Source organism: Ipomoea triloba, chromosome 6 (genome assembly GCF_003576645.1).
Source record: "Ipomoea triloba cultivar NCNSP0323 chromosome 6, ASM357664v1".
Taxonomy (NCBI): Eukaryota; Viridiplantae; Streptophyta; class Magnoliopsida; order Solanales; family Convolvulaceae; genus Ipomoea; species Ipomoea triloba.
This window is the reverse complement of record NC_044921.1, coordinates 1,081,504-1,088,509: the sequence shown is the minus strand read 5'-3', so window position 1 is coordinate 1,088,509 and position 7,006 is coordinate 1,081,504.

Here is a 7,006-nt window from a genome sequence, read left to right as displayed (position 1 = left end):
GTGACTTTGTCACTTCTTGATGGTCCCAATTTATGACTGTTATATCAAATAAAGATATAGACAAGAACATAAAAACTTCATTTCATTTAAGCCGAATGGATCCACAAGATACAATTATTAACCAGAAAAGACACCCTAGTCTGCCCTGACCAGCTTCTGATAAGCGCATTTTGTATACTTTATTTTATTATAATTTTTATTATATAGTTATATTTCTATGCTTAATCTTATTAAGTTATTATATTTGTATTTACTTTATGTTTATCCAATAATTATAAGTTATAAATAAAACAATGAATTAATAATTTAGCTTGCAGTTAGATCAATAGGCTAATTCTATTTGAGCTTTATTTAATTAATTAAAGTGTGATTTATTTGTTTTTAAATATTAAGAATTAGTCCAATTATCAAAAGCTTTTGCGGCGAACAAACAGGTGGTCCTCCTCCGTTTTCTAGTCAACAACGACGCAGAGAACCTGAAGGNATTCGCTCTCCAAAAAACTATCTTCACAAAAGAATCTTTGCACATCCAAACTCCCGATCAGACGTAGCTAGGTTCGCGATTCCTGGACAGAAGCTTCACAATTTAATTTCGACGGAGGTGGCGTGATTTTCTGGTCTTCACGGCAGCAAATACGAATTGAAGTGGGTTGGCTCCATGAACTTCTGGTGCATTATTTCTTCTTTTCTTAAATTCAATTAGTCATTGCTTTGTGTTGGGATTTGTAAATCTTTGCAATTTGTTTGAGTCTAGAATTGTGCTGCTACCTTAATTACGATTAGAGTTCTTAATTGTAGTGCCTTGTGCTTAATTAAATCTTAATTACAAATTCTTTACGTTAATGGCTTGTTAATTTGTTAATCTAGGGATATGATGATATTGCCATGACATTTATGCAATAATTTATGTTTAATCTTGCCAATTAATTAAGTTTTATCTTATAATTTGGGTTGCGATTAATTAAGTTGAATTTGGCCAGTTTAGCTTTTATTAGTCTGTTTGAGAGAATTATTAAGTACGCACCAATGCTTAGTAATTTAATGCTCTGTAAGATAAAAAGATAAACAATTTAGTTGTCTTATTAAATTGTTTATTTGGTTCATAAATCGGGTATTCCGTAAGTTCTTCCTGACTTAATGGGTTCTAATGGTTTAAATAAACGTCTTAAGCGTATGAACCATTAGAATACGTGACTGAATCTGGACGCCATACGGATTAGTCAGATAATAGTTAGAACGAACCCTTAATTGATTGGCAAGTTGAACTAGTCTGCAAATATTAGTAATGGTAGTTGATTCATGTTCCTAGGTTTTTCCAACTTGATTGTTATTCGATATTATGGTTCTGTTTATTTGTTTACTTTCCTGAGCTTTGATTCAATTATTTTACATTTGCGTTTATTCTTCGCTTTGATATTTGTTCGGAGCATTTTGAATTGTAAGTTCGTTTTTTTTCAAGTCATTAAATTGCATTGTATAAATTGCATCGTATTAATTCCCTGTGGGATCGACCCTTGCTTTTGCACACTATCACTACAACTGATTCGTGCACTTGCGAGGACTTATTAAATTGTCCATCAATTTTTGCTCGAGGAATTGCAGTTACTTCCTCATCTTGCCCTTGCCTTTTGCCATTGCCTTAGCCTACTTGCTGTTGGCAGTGGAAAGTAGGCTCTGTCCTTGACTGCTCTCTGGAGTCAGAGGGCTTTGAACGGATCGAGCACTTAGGGCTAAGTCCTCGTGAAAGCGACGCCACTCCCTGACATCATGATCCCATGAGGAAGGCATTGGGGCATATCCAGGTTGATTCTCCTGGACAGATGACTCATCAAGGATCTCATATGGCTCTTCCTCAGGCATTTCCTGGAGATAACGATGATAGTCTTCGTCATAGTCCTCGACTCGAGGCTGTTCTTGTCTTGGGGGAGGAGAGTAAGCCCCCAGATTGTTCTCTTCGTACCATCGCTGGATTTCAGTCCACTTCCCATCAGTGGAGAAGCTTGAGAGAGATGGAGAGCGTCATGGTACGAGGTCCTAATCCGGCCATTGCTTAGATAGGGCTTGAGTTGGAGCAAGAGGTTCAGTAGGTGGGGGAACAAGTCCAGTAGAGTAGAAGCCTGGAATAGAAAAGGTGGGCTGCTGTGGAACATCCTCCGAGTCTGATAGCTCTAGTAGAAGGTCGGAGGTGTCACCTTCAAGGGGTTGTCATCTTTCTGCTCTTAGTTTGTTTAACTTCTCATCTCCAGCCTTCTTCATGAGTCGGAAAGAGAACCTCTTTTTAACTGGTTTCTCATCAGAGTGAGTCTTCTTTCCTTTGCCCTTGTCCATTCCTGCAAAATAGAAGACGACACAAGAAGGTAGGAGTTAGGGATATATCCTTCCTTCTTGGAAACGATCTATTTATAGGAGAGTTCGATGAGTTCAGATTGGCTGAAATAAACTTGATATGACCATTCAGTGCACAAGCATCCAAAACGCTTGATCTTATCTTCAATGAGAATCCGTGAGTTCTGAAATTTATGATTTCATTTAATGTTTTACGCAATAACTGAGATGAAATATCTCTTCAATTCGTAAGGCTTCGTCTTTTAACTCATCTCGATCATTCCGAGTTCATGACATAGTGTAGAGAATCTCCCCTTGGTGAGTGGTTTTGTAAGAATATCAGCAAGCTGATCATCAGTATTAACATACTCTAGTTTGATATCCTTTTTCTCGACATGATCTCTAATGAAATGATATTTGATATCAATGTGCTTAGTCCTCGAGTGAAGCACAAGATTATGAATGATTGCAATAGCACTCGTGTTATCACACAAAATGCTAACTTCTCGGGCTGTCACTCCATAATCTTTAAGTTGTTGCACCATCCAAAGTATTTGTGCACAACAGCTCCCGGCTGCTATGTATTCGGCCTCAGTAGTACTCGTGGCAATGGAGTTCTGCGTTTTGCTAAACCATGAGACAAGCCTTCCCCCTAGAAATTGGCATGTCCCAAATGTACTCTTTCGATCAATCTTACATCCGGCGAAGTCTGCATCTAAATATCCAACTAAGTCAAAAGATCCACTCCGTGGGTACCAAAGTCCAACGCTTTGCGTCCCTTTAAGATATCTTAATATCTTTTTAGCTGCACTTAGATGGCTTTCCTTAGGATTGGCTTGAAAACGAGCACATACACCTACAACAAAAGATATATCTGGTCTACTGGCCGTCAAGTATAACAAAGAGCCAATAATTCCTCGATACTTAGTTTGATCAACTTCCTTCCCTTCGTTATCGATGTCCATCCTCAAACGAAGTGTTCATAGGAATTTTGACCGAGGACTTCCCATCAACTCCAAATTTCTTGATGATGTCCTTGGTGTATTTGGCCTGATTGATAAATATACCATCGCGTTCTTGCTTGACTTGAACACCGAGAAAGTAATTTAGTTCTCCCATCATGCTCATATCAAACTTTCCTTGCATGAGTTTAGAAAATTTCTCACAAAGGTTTGGATCAGTACTGCCAAAAATAATGTCGTCCACATAGATTTGGACTAATAGAATGTGGTCTCCATCCTTAATTCTGAATAGTGTCTTATCCACTTGTCCCTTCGTGAAACCACAATTGTTAAGGAAGCAAGATAAAGTGTCATACCAAGCCCTCGACGCTTGTTTCAATCCGTACAAAGCTTTCCTTAACTTGTAGACTTTTGCTACTCCTATCTTAGAAATAAAGCCATGTGGTTGCTCCACATAGACTTCCTCTTCCAAGAGTCCATTCAAGAATGCGCTCTTGACATCCATTTGAAACACTTTGAAGTCTTTGTAAGCAGCATAGGCTAGTAATATTCTAATTGCTTCAAGTCTAGCCACTGGTGCGAAGGTTTCGTCAAAATCAATTCCTTCCTCCTGACAATATCCTTTGGCAACGAGTCGAGCTTTGTTCCTAACAATGACTCCTTGCTCATTCATCTTGTTTCTGAAAAACCATTTTGTCCCAATGACATTTTGATGAGTTGGTCGAGGAACTAATACCCATACATTGTTCCTCTCAAATTGATGAAGCTCATCTTGCATGGCAACGACCCAATCCAAGTCATTCAATGCTTCGTCTATTGTCTTGGGTTCTATTTGAGATATGAAACATGCCATCATGCATTCTCGCATAGATGCACGAGTTCTTACTCCATCGTGTACATCTCCAATAACTTGATCTTGAGGATGATTCCTCAGCCATCTTCGATCTGGTTGAAACGTCGTTGGAGGGGCTCCTTCATCTACAGTAGGGATATCTTGAGTAAGTGCATCTTGGTGTATCTCGGGTCGATCTTGCTCAATAGGAATATTTTGCAACACTTTGGGAGTATGTGAAGTATTCGGTAGATAATTAGAAAAGTCTGGGAACTCCTCTTCCTCTAGAGAATCAGACTCCTTGTCTTCGGATGAATTCTCATTTTCTCTATTCCTCGTGTTCTCCTGAATACTTGACTGGTCCATATTAGCTTTTAACTTATCAACATCATGACTCGATGAGGATTCGTCAAAGACTACATGAATAGATTACTCTATTACCATAGTTCGTTTATTTAGAACTCTAAATGCTTTGCTTATATCTGAGTATCCCATGAATAGACCTTCATCAGCACGTTCATCGAAGGCTTTAAGATGTGTCTTCCCATTATTATGAATAAAGCATTTGCTACCGAAGATATGAAAATATCTCACAACAGGTTTCTTTCCTTTCCATAGTTCATAGGGTGTGATCTCATGAATTTATGAATTAGAGATCTATTTTGGGTATAGCAAGCTGTATTGATAGCTTCGGCCCAAAATCTTTTAGGCAAACCTGAGAAAGCAATATAATCATTGATCTTGTTGCCTCTTTAAGTGTTATATTTCTTCTTTCAGCAACTCCATTTTGCTGAGGAGTCCTTGCTGCCGATAGCTGATGGAGAATACCATTTTGTCCACAAAATTCATGTATCACCTTATTCACAAATTCAGTTCCTTGATCAGATCGAATTTTGACGATATTTAACCCTTTTTCTGGCTGAAGTCTTCGTAGTAGATCAGGCAGAATCTTCTAAGTCTCATTCTTCTTCCTCAAGAAGGATGTCCAGGTATACCTCATGTAGTCATCTACTACCACAAGAGTATATTTCCTTCCACTTAAGCTTATTAGATCAACGGGTCCAAATAAATCCATGTGGAGAAGACTTAAGGGTCTTGAATTGGTATCAATAGATTTGGATTTAAACGAGGATTTGATTTGTTTCCCTTTTTGACAGGCTTCGCAAATCTTATCCTTGTCATAAGTCACATTTTGTAGTCCCTCTACCAATTCTTTTCTTGCAAGCTTATTGATGGCCTTGAAGTTGAGATGGTTGAGTTTGTGATGCCATTCCCAACTTAAGTCATTACCAAGCAAGTATTCGGCTTCACTGAATCCCATGCAACAACGCACATATTCTTTCTTCTCCTTGCAGTCAGCACAGTTTCATGATCTTTTCTGAAATAACGTGGCATATATCCTTTGAGAATTCTACTTTGTATCCTTTGTCACAAAATTGACTTGTGCTCAAAAGATTGAATCTCAGTCCTTCAACAAATGATACTTCTTGAACAGTTAGGCCATTCTTTGTGACATTTCCTACGCCCATGGTTTGTCCGCTGGAATTCCCTCCAAATACAACTTTAGAACCATTCTTCTCTTTGAAATTGCTCAGTTCTGACTTGTTTCAAGTCATGTGTCTTGAGCATCCACTGTCTACGTACCATGTGGTCCCGTTGCCCTACAACCAAAGATTAGGTTGTTTTAGGTACCCATACCTTCTTGGGTCCTTGAGGGTTAGTGGTTAGCTTGGGCATCCATGCATACCTAGAACTTGTAAGCTTCATCCTTGGTCCACGGTACCCATTAAAGACGCGATAATTATATGGAATAGCATAATAGGTTTGAGAAGACTTAGGCGAATAAACCTTTTGAAAGGAAGGTGTTTGTTTATTCGTGTTTATCTTGGTGTACGAGGTCTGCTTATATCTATGTGTGAGCATAAATTTTGCTCTTGTCATAGGCTCATAGTCCATGTGCCAGTCCTTGTCAGAAGGATAGAATCTTCCGGCACTGCCCATATGCCTGTTTGAGAGCTTTTTGAAACCTTTGACAGTATTCAGGTAGGGACTTGTCCTACCCTAAGGTATACCTTTGCGTTGCCTATGTGAATAGTGTTGCCCCTCTTTGCTATGGGATTTTTCTTTTGATTGGTAGTTGCCTCGTGGTTGACCATTGGCAACATAAACGTTACGGTTTTGTGCATGAGGTCTGTACCGAGTCGTTTGATGACTCAGGTTATCTTATGAGGAACGTCCTTTCATAGGTTCCACAATTTGTGTTTCTGCCGAGTCCTTAGACTGGCTCGTTGATTGTGGTTTCTTCCCTCTATTAGCATTACTCATTGGCTCAAGATTTTCGGTTTGTCCTTGGACAAAAACAGAATTTAAACCTCCATTGGTATAAGGATCTGTTGGTCGCGTTAAGAGGACATGTGAATGAGAGCTAGAGTTGTAACCAAGTCCGGTTCTACTCCTAGAAGGTCTTTGATCATCCATAGGGCTGTTAGCGAATAGAGCTTTCAACAAACTACTCATGTTCGAGCTCGGTAAGCGTTCGTTTATGTTCGTTTATTAAGGTAAACAAACATTAACAAACAAACTTTAGAGCTCGGTTAATAAACGAACAGAGTCTGAACAGTGGTAAGCCCGTTTGTTAACTGTTCGCGAACAAGCTCGTTTGTGTTCGTTTAGTAGTGTTCGTGAACAAGCTCGTTTGTTAAGTGTTCGCGAACAAGCTCATTTTTGTTCGTTTAGTAGTGTTCGTGAACAAGCTCGTTTGTGTTCGTTTAGTAGTGTTCGCGAACAAGCTCATTAAGTGTTCGTTTAATAATGTTCGTGAACATGTTTAATTTATATATATATATATATATATATATATATATATATATATATATATATATATATA